This window comes from Podarcis pityusensis, assembly GCF_964106645.2.
Source record: "Podarcis pityusensis genome assembly, chromosome: 3".
In the NCBI taxonomy this organism is placed as follows: domain Eukaryota; kingdom Metazoa; phylum Chordata; class Lepidosauria; order Squamata; family Lacertidae; genus Podarcis; species Podarcis pityusensis.
In genome coordinates this window covers 116,527,637-116,548,990 of record NC_138026.1, presented here as the reverse complement: position 1 = coordinate 116,548,990, position 21,354 = coordinate 116,527,637, and the positions used below count along the sequence as shown (strand labels likewise).

At 44.8% G+C, this 21,354-nt stretch overlaps 1 long non-coding RNA gene across 1 annotated transcript; it reads right to left on the bottom strand.

Annotated features, from left to right (window-relative positions):
* Positions 1-17,367: 17,367 nt before the first annotated feature.
* LOC308474064 lies at positions 17,368-19,497 on the bottom strand. Its single transcript, XR_013984477.1, has 2 exons — positions 18,867-19,497; positions 17,368-17,702 (listed from the first exon to the last, which is right to left on the bottom strand). It is a non-coding gene; the product is annotated as an uncharacterized lncRNA (long non-coding RNA).
* Positions 19,498-21,354: the final 1,857 nt, after the last annotated feature.

The window sequence follows — 21,354 nt, the reverse complement described above, 5'->3', positions numbered from 1 at the left end:
GTACCACTGTAGTTGTTGTTCTCTTTGACATCTGGTGGGAGGGCGTTCCATAGGGATCATTAAGGGACTCATTAAGACAGTAAAATTCATGTTATATTTCTGTTTTAGGGGTTGTTTTTAAAAGTCTGGAACAGATTCATCCACTTTACGTTACTTTCTATGGGAAAGCATGCCTTGGTTTTGGAACACTTTGGTTTTGGAACAGACTTCCGGAATGGATTAAGTTTGAGAACCAAGGGACCACTGTATAGGCATTACCGAGACAGGAGTGTGAACATGCTTGGGAATGTGGGCTTGGGAGAGAAACTCTGTCCTGCTGTGTGATACCTAATCAGGAGTTGTTATCACCCTCCAAACCATCAGAGAGATGGAGTGTCATAGGATTTTCACATGCCTTGTCCGTAAAAGAGGAGGCAAGCCTCAGCCAAACCCCAACACTGTGCCAGTGAAAATAATCTGCATTCCTTTCATTCTATAGTTCATTCTCTTTGTCGTAAGTATTGTTTTGATTTTTTTAAAATGTATTTTTTTCAGTGTCAGTGCACTGAGGAAAAAACAATAAAAAACCACAATTATCGTTTTGGCAAGGGAACAAAACTGGGCTGAATTGCTAAGCCACCTCACCTGTCCTTTTGTTGACTTTGTGTAATGGAGAAAGCACAAACCAAAAACAAATTGCAGCTTGCTTAAGCCCATAGAAACCAGTAGCTTGTAAAGTGTCTCACCCTCTGTTGAGTTGTAGTTGGGGCATTTCCTCCTTGGATAAAAGCCAAGAAGTAACCGCATATCCCAAACCCACATTTTGTTAAGTGACCTGCCAACTAGTCGTCCCCCCCAAATGAGACAGTTATTTTCTGTCTTCCTTCCTTGTACAAAAGTGTGCCCATAGCCATTCGATAGCTGAAGCCTTGGACATTTTGGCACGTGGAATGAAATGTCTAAATGATCCACGCCCGGCCATCTTGTTTTAGAAAGCAGTTCCTTGTTGCAAAGAAAACGCAGCATAAGAAATCAGAAGCAAACATGATCGTGACACTCTCATGAAATCTGCTGCCTGAAACAGTAATGACTTAGGGCATTTGTAAAGATAAAGTGCTTTACAGTCGTACCTTGGATCCCAAATGCCTTGCGACTCGAACATTTTGGCTCCTGAATGCCGCAAACCAGGAAATGAGTGTTCTGGTTTGCGAACGTTCTTTGGAACCCAAACGTCTGACGCGGCTTCCGATTGAGTGCAGGAAGGCTTGGTCGTCAAATGTTTTTGGAAGTTGAACAGACTTCCAGAACGGATTCCGTTCGAAAACCAAAGTATGACTCTATATGCATTATTATTATTTTTTAAAATAACTTTTTATTCAAAATTAAAACAAAACATATTATCCAGAAACATATCATCTGTATTCCCCCCCATTTTTCCTCACTCCCCCTCCCTCCCCCCACAGAACCCACCCACCCCCACCCCCGACTTCCCTCAGTTCCAGTCTTTGATTTCTCTAAAAATGCTGTTTTCTGCATGTTACACAGTTGTATAGATCCTTAAACTATTTAGCTGATTATTATCAATAAAAAGTTCGTGAACGTTTATTCAAAACCAGCCAAGGAGTCCAGTTCACTTTGTTGTGTCTTCAAATACTTTATAAAGGGTTCCCATTCATCTTTAAAGTCACAGTTATCCTTGTCCCGTAGCTTGTATGTCAGACTGTATATGCATTATAACACTATGGCACCAGATAGCGCTGTGGAATCCCGTTTTTCACCAGCGGAACTTCCCTGTATTAAGTTTACAACGCATTTAACCAAATTGCTTCTTTGATGTGTCTAGATCCAGCCTTAAACAGTTGTATAGCGTGGGTTGCCAGCACCCAGGGCTGTGCAGAGTGAGAGAAACGGACGGAGCATTCATGTGCATTCAGCTGCCTAATGGTGTCTGTGTTACCCAGGGGATTGTGACCACAGAGATAAGAAAAGAAGAGTTGCTCTGTTTTCTGGAGAGGTCCTTCCTGGTTTACACGGAGAAGCTGCTTTCAACAGAGAGCAGCAATGAAAGTGCACAGCTGTATTAAGACAGCACAAAATGTCGAATCTTTGTGCCCCTAACAAATTTGCACCTGGGACAACTGCCCCCCCCATGCTACACCACTGGGATTAACCTAGTTTTATGAGCCTGTTCAATAATATCTAGAAAACACATATTTGCTGACGTGTGGGAACAATTCTTCCTTCTCTCACTGGACTTCCTTGTGAACATTGCCCCCTTGTTTGGCTTCATAAGAATCACTGGTAGAGGAAGGTGGAAGAGCTTCAAGGTGGAAAGTCTGATAGGACTTAGGTTCAGAGAAGAAACTACCACCAAGACAAGGAAGGCCGGTATTTTAATGTTGCAAAAGTTGATGAAATATACTCAGAGTCGCAAAGTGATTTCATGCTCTTTATTCAGCTCATAGTGGTGAGGAGGAATGAATGAAAGTCCCCTCAAAGTATCTGCTTTATATACATTATTTACACAATGGGCTGCACATGATTGGCTAATTCTGGAATTCTACTGTAAGCCAATCAGGTTGTGGATTCACTTATATCTGGAGCATGATTGGGTGGTTCCTGCCAACCAATCATACTGCTGCATTGTTCTAGGACCAATCAGACTGCTGCATTCTGAATCCTATTGTTCTAGGACCAATCAGACTGCTGCAATTTGGATCCTATTGTTCTAGGACCAATCAGACTGCTGCAGTTTGGATCCTATTCAACTCAGTACATAACAGTTGAGCTCTGAGTAAAATGAATGTTCTGCCCCTTGCTGTTTCCAGAACTCAGCACAAGTCCTTTCGAAGGGGAAAAAATCTTGCAATTGTAGCGCTGATAGCACTGATAGCAGCTATTGTGAGAGCAGAGGAACTTTCTGTCCTGGAAAAAAAGAAAGAATGATGTGTTCTGGAGATTGGAGATTTTCTTGTTTTCCTCCTCGAAAAACTAGGTGCATCTTGTGGTCTGGTGCGTCTTATAGAGCGAAAAATATGGTACATAAATCAGGACAAAGAAAAACATGGCCTCTCTCCTTGTCGTTCTTCTCGGAGAGAGAGAAAACAAAAGCAATACAGAGCGGATGTTCCACTCACAGGACTCCAGCAATCTGTGCTGGAATGTAAACAGACATGTGACATATAATAATCCCATACATCTGCAGGAAGGGTGGAATGGAATTCCCAACAGTTTATATGTGTATCCTAAGGACATCTGACCTTCGTTTCAGGAAAACCAAACCTGTGTAAGCACTTGGAATCCCTGGATTCCCTCATCACTTGAAGATTGGGGTTGTGTGTATCATTGTGTGCTTGGGGTTGTGTGCGTCTCCACCCCCATTGTTCTGCCCAGACACTGAGGCCCAGCTCTGAGGGCCTTCTGGTGGTTCCTTCCCTGAGAGAAGTGAGGTTGCAGGGAACCAGGCAGAGGGCCTTCTCGGTAGTGGCACCTGCCTTGTGGAACGCCCTCCCACCAGATGTCAAGGAAATAAACAACTATCTGATGTTTAGAAGACATCTGAAGGCAGCCCTGTTTAGGGAAGTTTTTAATGTTTGGTGTTTTATCATGTTTTTTGATATTCTGTTGGGAGCCACCCAGAGTAGCTAGGGAAACCCAGCCAGATAGGCGGAATATAAATAAATAAATAAATTGTTGTTGTTGTTGTTGTTGTTACTATTTAAACTCATCAAGCTGAGATACCTTCTTACCTGATGCAAGGCTGAAGAGGAAGGAGGCCAGAGAAAAGGAAAGGTAAAGAAATCTCATAGCTGATGCTTTCTGCAAAATCAAGAATGCATGAGAGGAAGCAGTGGAGAAAAACTCTAGTGAAACCTGGAAGGTTTGCTTGACTCATAGAGGTGTTGAGACAATTGAATGTCAAGACACGCACCTGTGCTTCAGAATGTCACACATGCAAATCACAGAATGTCACACATCTCAATCTTTGCCATCTCCCCCACCCTTTTCTCCAGTCTCACCATATCTAACTCACATTAGCTGGGCATTCCTTTGGGTGCTGTTGTTGTGCAGTACCTCTTCTTCTTTGCAGCTGAAAACGCCCACCCACGACTGCTTTTCAGCCCTTTCTCTTAACAGGAACCTTTCCAAAGCTTCTCCAAACTACTTTCTGCCTAGCTGTAAAGAAAGGAAAATATCAGTTATGTATAGCTAAGTTATGTATAGTTATGTATAGTTATGTATAGCTATAGTTATGTATAGCTAAGCTGGATTTTGAAGGGGCAGAGGAACCAGAGACCAAATTGCAAACATGCGCTGGATTATGGAGAAAGCTAGAGAGTTCCAGAAAGACATCTACTTCTGCTTCATTGACTATGCAAAAGCCTTTGACTGTGTCGACCACCGCAAACTATGGCAAGTTCTTAAAGAAATGGGAGTGCCTGATCACCTCATCTGTCTCCCGAGAAATCTCTATGTGGCACAAGAAGCTACAGTTAGAACTGGATATGGAACAACTGATTGGTTCAAAATTGGGAAAGGAGTACGGCAAGGCTGTATATTGTCTCCCTGCTTATTTAACTTATATGCAGAATTCATCATGCGAAAGGCTGGGCTGGATGAATCCTAAGCTGGAATTAAGATCGCCGGAAGAAATATCAACAACCTCAGATATACAGATGACACAACCTTGGTGGCAGAAAGTGAGGAGGAATTAAAGAACCTTTTAATGAGGGTGAAAGAGGAGAGCGCAAAATATGGTTTGAAGCTCAACATCAAAAAAATGAAGATCATGGCCACTGGGCCCATCACCTCCTGGCAAATAGAAAGGGAATAAATGGAGGCAGTGAGAGATTTTACTTTCTTGGGCTCCATGATCACTGCAGATGGTGACAGCAGTCACAAAATTAAAAGACACCTGCTCCTTGGGAGAAAGGCGATGGCAAACCTAGACAGCATCTTAAAAAGCAGAGATATCACCTTGCCAACAAAGGTCCGTATAGTTAAAGCCATGGTTTTCCCAGTAGAGATGTATGGAAGTGAGAGCTGGACCATAAAGAAGGCTGATCGCCAAAGAAATGATACTTTTGAATTATGGTGCTGGAGGAGACTCTTGAGAGTCCCACGGACTGCAAGAAGATCAAACGTATCCATTCTTAAGGAAATCAGCCCTGAGTGCTCACTGGAAGGACAGATCCTGAAGCTGAGGCTCCAATACTTTGGCCACCTCATGAGAAGAGAAGACTCCCTGGAAAAGACCCTGATGTTGGGGAAGATTGAGGGCACAAGAAGAAGGGGACAACAGAGGACGAGATGGTTGGACAGTGTTCTCAAAGCTACAAACATGAGTCTGACCAAACTGCGGGAGGCAGTGGAAGACAGGAGTGCCTGGCGTGCTCTGGTCCATGGGGTCACAAAGAGTCGGGCATGACTAAACGACTAAACAACAACAACATAGCTAAGCACTGGAGCACACACGGAGGCGATCCCTTGCCTCGGACCAGCAAAGGGCTTAAAGGGGACCCCTGACCATTAGGTCCAGTCGTGACTGACTCTGGGGTTGCGGCACTCATCTCACTTTATTGGCCGAGGGAGCCGGCGTACAGCTTCTGGGTCATCTGGCCAGCATGACTAAGACGCTTCTGGCGAACCAGAGCAGTGCACGGAAATGCCGTTTACCTTCCTGCTGGAGCGGTACCTATTTATCTACTTGCACTTTGACGTGCTTTCGAACTGCTAAGTGGGCAGGAGCAACGGGATCTCACCCCGTCGTGGGGATTTGAACCGCCGACCTTCTGATCGGCAAGTCCTAGGCTCTGTGATTTAACCCACAGCGCCACCCGTGTCCCATGCCTTAAAAACCTCAGAGGCTGCCCCATTCGCTTTGGTCAACATGTTTCTTCTTTCGCAGGCTGTTCCGGGAACAAAAGGGAGGGCAATGCCAAGTGCTCCCCCCCCCCACTCAATCATACCAATGGGGAAAAGTAAAATACTGCAGCTGCTGCAATTGCTGGAGGTTTCAACAACCGCCCCATTTTATTTCTATCCACAAATATTCCTTGGTAAAATGTTGGTTCCAACGTCAAATACATGCCCTTTGGTGATCCTTTGGCCTTCCAGATGTTGCTGAACTACAATTCCTATTAGTCCTAGCAAACATTGGTCTGGGAATTGAAGTTCAGCAACACTGGGATGGCCAAAGGTTCCTCACACCTGGTCTAAAAATTCAGGCCCATTTTCGGTGATGTATCTATTTTTGCATCGGTTTTCCCTGACCCATAAGAGTGTGTCCTCCTGTTACCCCTGATTTTCTATTTTAACCTGTTTTTATAATGCTGTTTTTACCATTTCTGTGATACGGTCTTATTATATTTATGTTATTCTTGTATAGCACTTAGGAATTATTATTATTAAGCAATTTAGAAATACTTTTAAACTAGAATGGGAGAGGGAAAATTTGATTCAGTTTGGATTGAAAGGCAAACCTACCCATTTTGCACTTGTTGAAACGATACAAGGACCAGAACACAGCCATCCTTCTTCTTCCTTGAAGGTATTTAAACAGAGGTTGGGTGTCATGGATGCTTTAGCTGAGATTCCTGCATTGCAGGGGGTTGGACTAGATGACCCTTGGGTCCCTTACAACTTACAATTCTATGATTCAAACAATGCAGTTCTCCGGCCAGGTAACATATGAAGAAATGCATATACTGCGGTAAAGTATCCATAAAAATGCATATACACTTGTACCTTGGAAGTCGAATGGAATCCATTCCAGAAGTCCGTTCGACTTCCAAAACATTCGAATCCCAAGGCGTGGCTTCCAATTGGCTGCAGAAGCTTCCGGGTTTGCAGCATTCGGGAGCCAAAACGTTCGACTGCTAAGACGTTCATCATCCAAGGTACGACTGTACTAGTATAAATAACATACCCCCCCCAAAAAATGCATAATTTTTGAGAAAAGTGCTTTGCCAAAACACATTGGTTGTGGAAAATTGTATACAAATGTGTGCGTTAGGAGAACATTGATGCACAAATGCTGGTGAATTTTCATAAGAAAAGGCTGCTGGATCACACCAATGGCCCACATAGGCCAGCGTCCTGCTCTCACAGTGGCCTGTGGGAAACCATCGAGCAGGATTTGAGCGCAAGAGCACTCTCTCATCCTGCAGTTTCCAGCAGCTGGTATGATTTTTTAACATCACAAACAGATGTGGAAATGTGGGGAGCTGAGAGAAATCAGATTTGCCCAGCCATTTTGAACAAATCAACAGACCAGAATTGGAGCAGACAGCTCTTCAGATAGAGAACAGAGGAGTGTCTTCTGAAAATAAGACACATGGAGAAACAATAAGGCATGAGTTAGTGTCACAAGGGGACGCGGGTGGTGCTGTGGGTTAAACCACAGAGCCTAGGACTTGCCGATCAGAAGGTCGGCAGTTCGAATCCCCGCGACGGGGTGAGCTCCCGTTGCGTTGTTCCTTGCTCTTGCCAACCTAGCAGTTCAAAAGCAAGTCAAAGTACAAGTAGAGAAATACCTTCCAGCAGGAAGGTAAACGGCGTTTCCGTGCGCTGCTCTGGTTCGCCAGAAGCGGCTTAGTCATGCTGGCCACATGACCTGGAAGCTGTACGCCGGCTCCATCAGAGACGGTCACGACTGGACTTAATGGTCAGGGGTCCCTTTACCTTTACTAGTGTCACAAAGCTTCTAGTTAATTTTGTGTTCAGAAAAGTTGTTGAAAGGGGAGGACAGGATTGCGTGCTGGAAGTGGAATAGAAAGTGGTTAGGGTCGGGGTGATTTCAGCCTGAGAGCCATGGTCTCTTCTGGAGGCCACATGTCATTGGTGAGTGGGGCCAGAGGCGAAAGTGGATGGAGCAACAGATTGTTTTTATTTGCACTGAAGGTGCAAAGCAACATGGGTGAGGGAGTGAGGCTGGGTAAGGGAACATGGCCTGAGGGAAAGGGTGACCTGTAATGCACCCCATCCTGATCCTGAGGTTCCCTGCCCCTGGGCTAGGAGATAAAGTTAAGAATGCTTTAACCATGTCTCAAGACAGGGGCTGCTGGAGCAAATGGAAGCTAAGAAATTCTGAATTTCTGCATTTGCCTATCCCATGGCTGCCATCCAAGATTGTATGCGGTTGATTGCAATCTTTGAGAAAGAACATAAAAATGTTTCACTCATCATTTCCTGGGCATTTTGCCAGCTGAAGAAGAAGAAAACTCTACCCAAAAACCCTACCAGGGACACCCCAGCATTTCCTTCTTTCAGCCTTTTATTTCCACTGGCTTCGAGATAGTAGCCAGCCTTCAACCATGAAGACACGCCTTCCATTTGCAGCTGTTTCCTGGTTTCTCAGGTGTGGGCCAAGCCATCCAAAGATGAACTAGAAGCCAAAGGTGTTCTGGAGGCTGTTATCAGTTTGATAGGTTTGGTTGTCCAGCCAGTAGATTGTAAGTTGAGTAGAGCAACTGTGGATCTCTCTGGGGCTGTGGGAGGTTAGCTGGAAGAAAGATCCAGGGGATTCTTCTCTGGTCCAGCATCCTGCTCTTACAGTGGCCAGCCAGGTAGGAAACCTGAAGCTGTATTCAAGCAAAAGAGCACTATCCCCTCCTGTGGTTTCCATCAACTGGGAATCAGAAGCATTACTGCCTCTGACTGTTGCAAGAACCCCCGCCCCCAATCATTTGGTTTGTACAAACTCGACACACACACACACACACACACACACACACTCACACACGACATACGCGATGTTTCTGTTATAAATTCATAGAAAATCAACCGTACATCGGATCTACACTGGTCCACTTTTATTTTGCTCCATGAAGGAAGGACTATCAAAACGGGATGGTTTGATACAGGATGGCCACAATCTCTTGAGCGTACCAACACGTACTCAGGAGCCCTACCCAGTTGGCATGCCAACCTTGATGGTCCTAGACAGAAGACCATCAAGGACACAAAGAATTTGCATATGGGAATGGATTCAACAAGGACTGGAACAAAGGACGATGATCAGCTCTTCCCTCTGGGGGCAGGAAACTGCCAGCTCCCATTTGTCATCTGGAAAATACTCATGGGGAGGGGGAAAGGAGGGACCAGCCAGGTGACAAGATACTCAGGTTACCTCCACAAACCCCTCCCGCAACCCCTCCTTTTTGTAATGTATCAATGATGTAGTCATGATGTAGTTGTGATGTAGTTCTAGGGGTGTAGCATAGGGGATTAGTAGCTAATAAAAGATGGGGTCTCCTTTTGTTCAGGGCTTCCATCTTGTTTCCATCTTGGTGGCAGGTGGGAGTCCTGTCATGACAGTCTTCAATAAAGACCAAGCCTACTGGCTGCTGTTTTGCTCTGGTATTCCTGGCTGGTGTCCTTGTTTTTTGTCCAAGGGAGCCCTCAGATTTCTCTGTTAACATGACCATGGAGGCGGAACATAGCCATCGTGGCTGGGAGCTATCGATAGCTGTTTCCTCTATGAATTTGTCCAATCCTCTGTCACAGATGCTTCCGTAATTGAGAAGATCCATTTGGGGGTGCCACATTGTGGGCTCTCACAGGGTACCATAAAGTCAAGGTTGCAAGTTTGTTCTCCATGTGGGACAACTGCATATTCCTGCATTGCAGGGGACTGGACTATATGAACCTTGGGATCCCTTCCAACTCTATACCATACTACACGTGGGTGGCACTGTGGTCTAAACCACTTAGCCTCTTGGGCTTGCCGATTGGAAGGTTGGTGGTTCAAATTCCTGCAACGGGGTGAGCTCCCATTGCTCTGTCTCAGCTTCTGCTAACCTAGCAGTTCAAAAGCACACCAGTGCAAGTAGATAAATAGGTATCACTGCGTATGGATGCTAAATGGCATTTCCATGTGCTCTGGTTTCCGTCACAGTGTCCCGTTGTGCCAGAAGTGGTTTAGTCATGCTGGCCACATGACCCAGAAAGCTGTCTGTGGACAAACGCCGGCTTCCTCGGCCTGAAAACAAGCTGAGCGCCACAACCCCATAGTCGCCTTTGACTGCACTTAACCGTCCAGGGGTCCTTTACCTTTACCTTTTTCTTTTTCTTTTTACCTTTTTACCATAAGACAAAAGATTATCAAAGTCTGCCCCTGGTAATAGGGACAGATATGGCCATCAAGTTATGGAGAAAATGGATGAGGAGGAACCTTCTGCATAGTGCTAGAATTCAGGCAAGATTCAAGACAGAGAAAAGAAAATACTTATTCACACTGTAAAGATGCAATGATGACCACCAGCGTGGATGGCTATGCAAGAGAATTAGGGTAAGGCTATTAGTTCTATCTGCTATGTTCCACAATGGCTATGTTCTACCTGCACAGGCAGAGGCAGAATGTTTCTGAATACAAGTTTCTCTGAATCTGGGCAAAGCATTGTTGCGTTCAAACCCAGCCAGATGGGCGGGGTATAAATAATAAATTATTATTATTATTATTATTATCAAATCCTGCTTGTGGTCTTCCTTTAAGCTGCAAAAAAAGGATGCTGGACTACACAAGCCTTTGGTTTGGTGAAGCAGAACTCCTATGATGTTCTTAAGATGATTCTTAGGGACATCCTCTTAGCGCCTGTCTGGCCACAGTTGGAATACCAAAGTGGTCAGCAAAATAAGCAGTAGCTTGCTTGGCCTTCTGTGTCAATATTCTATAACTCTCCTTGAACTTTGCACAACCCGGAATGATAAAATTTAAGATAACCTTTCAACATCGATTGATCAATCCAAAAGCATGTTGTTGGCAACTGGACACGGCAATTAATCCACCCCATTCTGAATTTTCATTCTTCTTGCAAACCAGGTCCCCCAGGCTGCTATACCTGCACATTTCCCTTTCCTTGTATAGCAAGCAGCCACAGGGTAACATTATCTTGCCCGCTTGTACAAAAACAAATATACATTACTTCAAAAAGAAAGAAAAAGAAAGAATAGAGTTAATCAAACACCCTTATCATTCAATGAACTTGCCAACAACTTCCTTATGGCTTGGTACAAAGGCATCTTACGGGAATTGTCGCTAACCGAAACACAGCTGGAATTTGAGTATGCAAGCAACTTGAATAACAGCTCAGATTACTCAGTTCTACTTCACTGCAAGATCAATGTTCCACTTACCTTTTGTATGCCTCTGAATGACAGTGACTGGGAGAGGGTTCTTGCACTCATTTCGTTCCTTAGCTACTTACTTACTTAGATTTAGGCCCCATTTTTCCTCCCAAAAGAACCCAGGGGTAGGAAAAGGTTTTTGTTGCTGGCATCCGTCTGTCTTGGGAGACCGAGTTAGTCTCACTGCCACAGGTGTCCTGCCACAGCCTCAAGTGATAGCAACTGAACCTGACCCACAAGAAAATAATCTGAGGGTCCCCCCCCCACAGAAAAATAAATGTGCAACCCTAAACCTAAGTTGCGAGAGGAGACGAAGAGCAGATTTTACTTGTCACTGCACAATGATATAAAGCTTATTTAAATCATCAAAGCATATTTATTGCTGAAACCTGTTTTTCTTGTTAATTTTGTTCATATTTACTGGATGATGAATTTGTATAATATCTTCTTTTATGCTTACATTATGATCTTCCATGTTAATCATAGAGGGCCTTCTTGGTAGTGGCACCCGCTCTGTGGAACGCCCTCCCACCAGATGTCAAAGAATACAACAACTACCAGACTTTTAGAAGACATCTAAAGGCAGCCCCGTTTAGGGAAGCTTTTATTGTTTGATGTATTACTGTATTTTAATATTTTGTTGGAAGCTGCCCAGAGTGGCTGGGGAAGCCCAGCCAGATGAGTGGGGAATAAATAATAAATTATTATTACAATCATACCTTGGAATAAATATGCTTCAAGTTAAGTATTTTCGGGTTGCGCTCCACAGTGACCTGGAAGTAACGGAGAGCATGACTTCCGGGTTTCACCGTGCGCGCATGCGCAGATGGTCAAAATGACGTCACGTGCATGCATGGAAGCGACAAAACACAACCCGCGGTCATGGGTTGCATGACAGGCGGTCATGGGTTGCATTCGCTTCAGGATGCAAACAGGGCTCCGGAACAGATCCCGTTCGCATCCCGAGGTACCACTGTATTATTATTATTATTTTCTGAAGTATTTTTTCTTTCCCCGACAGCTTAATATATTATACTACAATGACATGTTTTGTAAGTTTACACTTTTTTTTGGTTATTTTATTTTTAGAAAATGAAAAATTACTTTTAAAGGAAACAGGACATCTATGTTTGGTTTATTTATTTAATATCGTTCACCTTTTGGTGCCTTATTGTAAATTCAGTTCAGTGTGCTTCATTGCCTCTATGCCCCAGCAAGGCCTTTGCTGGATGGGATTAAATTCTGACCACACTATGGCCATTAAAAGCTTTGTCAGCGAGTTCAGTACAGTCAGAATTTCAATTCTGGCCTCTGGAATGAATACTCACAAGCTGTACTGTGAGGCAATAAAATGGAAGACTGCTTGCTTCCTTTTTTTGTAAGTACTTAAAGAGAGGAAAAAATGTACCCTTTGGTTTCAAGTGCCCATCAAAAGACATTCCAAATGCTGATTTAGTCTTTGTATTCCTGTATTCAAACAATGGATCTCTCATTTAAGGTAAACTTTACGACCGCAAAGATACACATAGAATTTATTTTCCCCCCATTGCTACATTTCCTTTTGTCTTCCTTCCTTTGTGTGAGTTTATTTAAAAGAATCTTTTGTAATGACTGCAGTTTAAATCAATAAACCCAAAGTGTTTTATTTTTGGGGGAAAATGATGTGCCGCTTTGAGCAAATAAGATTATAGCTGCCTTTTTAAAGACCGCACCTTTGACAGAAGAGTCCTATTTGCAGAAGAGCGAGAAAATGAAACTACAACACTGCCTGGCCATGAAGCAATAAGAGGTGTTTGCAAACTTTGCGGTTGCAAAGCTAAGAAACAATATAGAGGTACCTCAGGTTAAGTACTTAATTCGTTCCGGAGGTCCGTTCTTAACCTGAAACTGTTCTTAACCTGAAGCACCACTTTAGCTAATGGGGTCTCCTGCTGCTGCTGCTGCTGCTGCTGCTGCATCGCCGGAGCACGATTTCTGTTCTCATCCTGAAGCAAAGTTCTTAACCTGAAGCACTATTTCTGGGTTAGCGGAGTCTGTAACCTGAAACGTATGTAACCCAAGGGACCACTGTATAGTTTTTGTCCCAAGACCAATGTAGCATTTTGCAATATTGCACTGTTGAAACAGAAAGTGCTGTGGGTTGATGTTTTGGAAAGGTGTGGAAAGGTGTTGAAATAGCTGTGCTGGACTAGAGTTGGCATACATCCAGGAAACCCCGGACATATTTTCTTTTGGAGGAGGGCAACATGCCTGTCCGAATGGATTTTTACATTTTAAAGGAAACGTCTGGGGTATTTTGGGGTTCAGGCTCTGGTGGCTTGGGTTGTCTTCTTTCTTTTTTGCCAGTGTGGTGTAGTGGTTAAGAGCGGTAGTCTCGTAATCTGGGGAACCGGGTTTGAGTCTCTGCTCCTCCACATGCAGCTGCTGGGTGACCTTGGGCTAGTCACACTTCTCTGAAGTCTCTCAGCCCCACTCACCTCACAGAGTGTTTGTTGTGGGGGAGGAAGGGAAAAGGAGAATGTTAGCCGCTTTGAGACTCCTTAAAGGGAGTGAAAGGCGGGATATCAAATCCAAACTCTTCTTCTTCTTCTTCTTTTCAAAATATAAGAATCCTATACTGGACAGGCTGGAAGCCTGAGACATAAAGATAAGATGTTTATGCCATATAATGTCTTTGAAGATGGTTTCTAAGTTCAGATATTCAGAACAAGGTGTTTCTTAATTTAAGGGATTTGCAAGCTTTCCAAGCTCCCGAAGAATGGACAGGAATAGAAGTCATGCACCACAAAGCACAGAAATTTGTTCTCCTCTTTGTTCTGAGAGAAGCCAGTCTGGTCCAGCATCCTGTTCTCACAGCGGCCAACCAGATAACTCAATAAGAAGCTCGGAAGCAGGATCTGGGCACAGCAATGCTCTCACCTCTGTAGTTTCCAGCAACTGGTATTCAGAAATGTGCTGCTTCCCACAGTCAAGGCAGGTAAGAAAGGTAAAGGTAAAGGACCCATGGACAGTTAAGTCGAGTCAAAGGCAACTATGGGGTTGTGGCACTCATCTCACTTTCAAGCCGAGGGAGCTGGCATTTGTCCACAGACAGCTTTTCGGGTCATGTGGCCAGCATTACTAAACCGTTTCTGGCACAACTGAACACCATGACGGAAACCAGAGCACATGGAAATGCCGTTTAGCTTCCCACCACAGTGGTACCTATTTATCTACTTGCACTGGTATGCTTTTGAACTGCTAGGTTGGCAGGAGCTGGGACAGAGCAACAGGAGCTCACCCCGTTGCGGGGATTCGAACCACCGACCTTCCAATTGGCGAGCCCAAGAGGCTCAGTGGTTTAGACCACAGCGCCACCCGTGTCCCTGCTGGAGAGTCCTTGGGAAAGCATGGTCACCAGGGTTATTAGTCATCCTCCCAGACTTTATCTAATCCTCTTTTAAAGCCATCCAATTTAGTGGCCACCACTGCCTCTTGTGGGATCAATTTCCATGCTTAACTGCTATGCACTGCAGAGGGAATTGCCCCACTAATTTCAATTTAAGGGCTCTTCCACACTTCTGTTCACCCCACTGCTTTCCCCTGGGGAAACTCATGGTTTAGTGCTGAATCAGAAAAAAGGGCAATTTCCAACAGATCACTGTTCTGATTTCAGTGTTCAGTGCTCACTGTTCAAGAGCAAGGGGGGGGGTTGGGGAGGGGGAGTAGTGGAGCAAAGGCAAAACTGCTTCGATCCATGTCTAGAAAGTGTGGGAGAAGTGGAAAACCCCAGGGAAGCACCCACTTTGAGCTTCATTGGATGGCCCCACTGAGTTCTATTAATGATATTTCTATCATCGTCCAAGAAGGGAAAGGTAAATGGACCCCTGACCATTAGGTCCAGTCATGGCCAACTCTGGGGTTGCGGCGCTCATTTCGCCTTATTGGCTGAGGGAGCCGGCATACAGCTTCCGGGTCATGTGGCCAGCATGACTAAGCCGCTTCTGGCAAATCAGAGCAGCGCACGGAAACGCCTTTTACCTTCCCGCCGGAGTGGTACCTATTTATCTACTTGCACTTTGACGTGCTTTCGAACTGCTAGGTTGGCAGGAGCAGGGACTGAGCAATGGGAGCTCAACCCGTCACAAGAGCAATTTCAGAGATTGGCTAATCAGAGCTTCAAAGAGAAAGCTGCAGAGTGAAAAGCACAATGCTGGCAGCAATCTCAGACAGCAAGGTAGAGGATACAAAGGACCTTCATCATCACATGGTGCCCACAGTTACAGCACCAATGGAAGCCAAAGGCTCAAGGGAAGAAATAGTTGGGGAAGCTTTGAATGCCTTACTCCAGATCACTGATATTTATACTGTTATTCCCATTCTGGCAAAAGGATGAGGAAATGACGAGGGGGAATTGCACCTCTGAGATTGCCACCAGCATTGTTGAAACTCTGCTATAATGACCCTTGAAACCACTTGGAACCATTTTGAAACCATTTCTGTTTGCACTTTACCCAATCCTTCATTGAACTGCCATCCTCTTTCTGACTCATTCATGTTTTCCTGCTCTTTGAAGCTCTGATTAGCCAATCTACTTGTACAGGTGTTCTGAAATTGCATCCATAGAGGAAGGCAGTAACTGCATCCATCTAAACTTGCTCCTTCTTCAGAACTTCCCGCTTGAGATGGTGGTTCAGGCAAGTAGGGAAGCAGATATGAAAGATAGAGATGCATAAGAAGATGTTTGAAGAAAGCAGACTGAGAGCAGAGACGTCATTAGGCAGTTTGTGGGACCCTCCCTCCCCACGAACTGGGCGGTCTGACTGTTCAGAGAACAAAAGAAGCAGAGAGGAGGAGGAGCTTCAGGTTAGCGCCTCGGCTGCTGCAGAAGACGAAAGGGGGATGATTAGAGTAGCCAACTGCTTTCCTTGGGGAGGGATGTAGATATTTGCTTGCAATCTGATGCCTGAATAAAAAGAGACTATAAAATATAAAGGTAAAGGTCCAGTCATGGCTGACTCTGGGGTTGCAGCACTCAACTCGCTTTATTGGCCAAGGGAGCTGGCATAAAGCTTCTGGGTCATGTGGCCAGCATGACTGAGCTGCTTCTGGCGAACCAGAGCAGCGCACGGAAACGCCGTTTACCTTCCCGCCGGAGCAGTATCTATTTATCTACTTGCACTTTGACATGCTTTCGAACTGCTAGGTTGGCAGGAGCAGGGACCGAGCAATGGGAGCTCACCCCGTCGCGGGGATTCAAACCACCGACCTTCTGATCGGCAAGTCCTAGGCTCTGTGGTTTAACCTACAGCACCACCCGCATCCCTCATTAATTCATTAATAGTTACTGAAGGGGGGGCAGGCTCTCCACACATGACACTTTTCAACTTCAACTGATGGAATTTGGGTCATTATTTATCTTCCAGACATTCTCCCCCCCCCCCCACACCACTTATCATTTGAGAACTGGGTAGCAATTCAAGCTTTTGCACAGTAAAGAGGAAGTCATCCTACAGCAGGGTAATGGCCCCATTCCTGGTGTCAGCTGTCCAGATGGGGCCTCCATTAAGAGATCTCGGTGGGAATTCATTGGGTGCAGGCATGCATCCTTCCTTTCCTTCAATCCCTGACATGTGTTGTGCAATTGACACCATCAAACCTTTATGTTGAACCAAAAGCCATTTCTATTCAGTTCTATCTTGTGCCACCCAGTCCACTTTTCTGTGTACATTATGAGCAAATGCCATAACCCCTTTCAGATTTTAGCTCTGCCTTCTGAGAGTTAAAAAGAGGTGGTGCCGCATGTGTTTTTCCTAAAAGTTAGGAGAAAGGAACCTCATGGGAAAAGGTTTTGCACTGCATTTCTACATTCTATGTTCACTTGGAAATGTACAAAGCCAACTGATATGGGATCAGACCACTGGTCAGTCCATCTCAGGATTCCCACACAGACTAGAAATAGCTTCCCAGGATTTCAGACAAGGATTATTTCCAGCCCCCCCTCAAGATGTCAGGGATTGAACCAAGGCATGCAGAGCTATACTCCTCCCTCCCCACTTTCCTGGGAGTAAACCCCAGTTGACATAATGGGACTTCCTTCTGAGTAAGCATGCAAAAGGTTGTGTCAGTTTAAGCCAACCTTCATGGAAAACGTGCCCCAACCAAAGGATAATTAAAAAAATTAATTAATAGCAATAATGCACAAGGATGCCAGATTCCCCAATCTTGCATGTTTGTAAAAAGAGAAAAGCATAAAGAATAACAACTTGAGTGGTGGCTGGATGTAGTTAATCAGAGATTTATTGAAGGGATAGTGACAAATTATCCAATGGTTTTCTGAAAGGAGTGGAATCAATTAACCAATGATTTATTTGAAAGGAGCAGACTGGCTCATTCTTCCTCGTGGTTATGAAAACTTCTGCTAAGGAGTTTCTTGGAACGTCACCATCTCTTGCCTCAGCGTACACAGCACAGCAGAACATTGCGGAATGGACAGTTGTTATATTTCTCCTCCCACTTCAAGCCATTGTGGCACCGGTAGCCCCGTGGCAGGCAATATCCTTTGTTGCCAAAGCAGCCGACGACCGCAAGTCGTGTAGAAGCCTTTGGCCCAGAGTCTGCATATAAAAGAGGAGGGAAACATTCTTCAAAATACTTGAAGGGCTGTGAGACACAGAAATGACCAAACACCCCATGGGCTTAAGATCAGGGCCGGTTTCAGCTGAACAGTAGGAGGAGCATCTTGATGATGAGAGCAGTTCAGTGATGGCTGGTCCATTGGGGTGAATGGGGCACTCCCCTACCAACATGAGGTTTCCTCCAGGCAGCCCCCACCTACCTGCCCTCTCACTCATAACTACCTGTCGGCTTTATCCTCCGGCAATCCCTGCAGAACTCAACAGAGAGAGGAGGAGGGGGATATTCCTTCTGAAGAATCCTCAGCGTTTTACTCCTAGTTACTCGTTTTTGTATCTGTTTGCAACTTTCCTTTGTTCTCAGACATCTGATAGCACGTGATGAGCTGTTTTAATGCTTCTCCACCTTTATTGATTTATTGCTAATTGCCTGTTACCTTTTATGGATTTACTGTTTTCATTATTATATGGCTTCACTGTTGTCGGCTCGCTGGTTATAGACTCTGTATGATGCATATATTTTTTATTAGTCTTAAATATTTCTGTATTTTTGTAAGTCACCGTGGGTTATGATTAAATAAGTTTTGGGATTTTGCATGCAGTTTTGCCTAATGTAAACACTGCTGTAAATGATTTTACACAACAAAATGCATTTATGTGATTAACAACAACAACAATATGATCATGCTCATAATCCTCATTCTCCAAATCCTCATCCACATAAAGGCACACTTTACCCTAATACATGCCTCTGATGTCTAGTTGAAAACCTACAGTGTGGGCATTACCAACCCCAACATGTCATCCTAGAAATTCTCACGCTTGAGGTTCTGCAACTTCTTGGCTACTATGAAGTACATTTCTCACTCAACCATTCATCTAGAATATCGGTGACTTGACGCAATGCAAAGACAATTCTATCTAAGAGTATGTAGAGACAATTGTCCACCACGGAGCCAGCATATCTCTATCAGGAATGGTGATGCTGACAAGAGCATGCATAACCATAATCAGGGCATGTTCCAGCCAAAGAGAAGCATTTTAAGAGATTTCAGTGGAAAAGTGAATCCCTGCACCCCAGTGAAATCCAGAACCTGTCCACCATGGAAGGTGTAGGAGATCATCTTCCATGTACATAACAATTACCTTCATCCTGCAAACCTTGATCGTCACCAGCAGGGTCTTCCTCCTGGAGGAAGTCTTTCAGGTTCTCTCCCTCTTGCTTCTCCATTTTGGCCAGATCTGCTTCATCAGCCTGGGCACTGTAAAGGAAGACCAATGCAAAGAAAAGACAGACAAACTTCATGGCTCTTAGAAAATTTGTTGGTGCCACTGCAAGGAATCCCAAGGATGGACTGGCAATGGTGATGCCTTGACAGAGTTCATGTCTATATATACAGGTTGGAAGCCAAGAAGGCTGCCCTAATGGGCTGCATTTCATTGACTTTGAAGTAGCACTTTAGGGAAGGGAGCAAGATAAGGCCGCATAGGACATCAGAGATTATTTAATTCTTAATGACAAGATTCTCTTTGATGTTGCCCCTAATCTGCAGGCCTTTTCTTTGGCGTTGAAATAATTGTATTTAGCTTGTTGCTGTTGCTAATAACCCCTTTGCTCCCCATCTGCTGGCCTCCTCATCTCCCCATCAGGCAGCTGACACATCATCTCAGGCTGCATACAGATCCTGAATGGTAATAAAGTGGGTCCTGTTTTGGGTGCCCTGTTGATAAATGGCAGTGCGTTCAGAGGAAGATGGCCAGGTTTTCGAGGGCATCTCTTAAGAACAAACATGTTTAAACTGCAAAAGCGTAAGACATAGCATAAACAAGGCAGCTCTTTTCGAGTATCTGAATGACAACCAATAGAATCGGAGCAGGATGAGTCAGCCACATGCTGGTGAGGAAACAGTATGACAGATGGGAAGGCAGAGGGTAATTAGGAAGGAGTTTAAAGTAAATAGGTGCTGTAATCCTAATGAAAGGTCCAATATTATAGGCTCATGGGGAACTGCCTTGCACCATTGATCCATCTAGCTCAGTATTGTCCACACTGATTGGCAGCTTTCTGGGGCTTCATGTAGGGAAAATCCTAGCCCTACCTAGAGATGTCAGGGACTTATCCACAGTTGGAGGCGGTGATGCTTTTGAATACCACTTGCAAATTACAGGAGAGGAGAGGGCTTGCGCTCATGTCCTACTTGAAGGTTTCCCACAGGCATCTGGGCGGCCACTGTGAGATCAGGATGCTGGGCAAGAGTCAATGGCCTGCTCTGACAGGGCTCTGTTGTTTAGTCGTTTAGTCGTGTCCGACTCTTCGTAACCCCATGGACCAGAGCACGCCAGGCACTCCTGTCTTCCACTGCCTCCCGCAGTTTGGCCAAACTCATGCTGGTAGCTTCGAGAACACTATCCAACCATCTCGTCCTCTGTCGTCCCCATCTTCTTCTGCCCTCCATCTTTTCCAACATCAGGGTCTTTTCCAGGGAGTCTTCTCTTCTCATGAGGTGGCCAAAGTATTGGAGCCTCAGCTTCAGGATCTGTCCTTCCAGTGAGCACTCAGGGCTGATTTCCTTCAGAATGGAGAGGTTTGATCTTCTTGCAGTCCATGGGACTCTCAAGAGTCTCCTCCAGCACCAGAATTCAAAGGCATCAATTCTTCAGCGATCAGCCTTCTTTATGGTCCAGCTCTCACTTCCATACATCACTACTGGGAAAACCATAGCTTTAACTATATGGACCTTTGTTGGCAAGGTGATATCTCTACTTTTTAAGATGCTGTCTAGTTTTGTCTCTACTTTTTAAGATGCTGTCTAGTTTTGTCGACAGGGCTCTACTTATGTTTATATGTCATTTTGAATGCCAAGCAAATACCCTCTCGCTGTGGTACAGTCCTTCCCCTAAAAGTAGGCTTTAGTTGCTTAGATGAATTCTTGCAGTTGCTTCTCTCTCATCCTGCCTGATTCAGAGTAGAATGAGGACTGGCCCATCTTCAATTTTCTGCAAAAAGAAAAACAGAGAACTTTGTCTTCTGCTGGTAGCTTGCTCCAGGCCCTGCTTAGTAGCTTTGTAAATATTAAAATGCCTCTTAGGTATGCCTTTATCGTAGGGATAAAGGGGGCCTGGTAGCCTACATTTGGCCCACAGGCCTGAGCTCCCACCCTCAAGTTTTTTTAAATCTTGTGGCAAAGGTGAACAGTCAAGCAAGACCTTTAAAAAATAACAACAACTAGATCCTAATTCTATTTTGGCAAGATAGTATTTCCGGTTTTCTTTTTCCTGGTTTTCTTCTAACTCCTCTTTCTCTCTCCTCCTCCTCCACCCTTACCATTTTAGTTTATGTACTGTCTTCCCCATAATTCACAAGTAGCAGCTAGGCCTATAGATCTGCTAGACCTTCCCTTTGGCGTTCTGGTCAAGATGTCTCCCTCCACTGAATTACAGGAAGGGAAGTTAACCCAACGGGCTGTTCTTTCTATGTCTCTCTACCTGCTTTGCTTGCCCGCCACCTGGAGGATGCCAGAATGCAGAGCACATCCCTGGAAGCAACTGATAGCTAATGTTGGCAGCAGTCTCAGAAACCTAAAACTATTCGAGTCGTTTCCTGGTATAAGTGGTATAAATATCAGCCACGCTC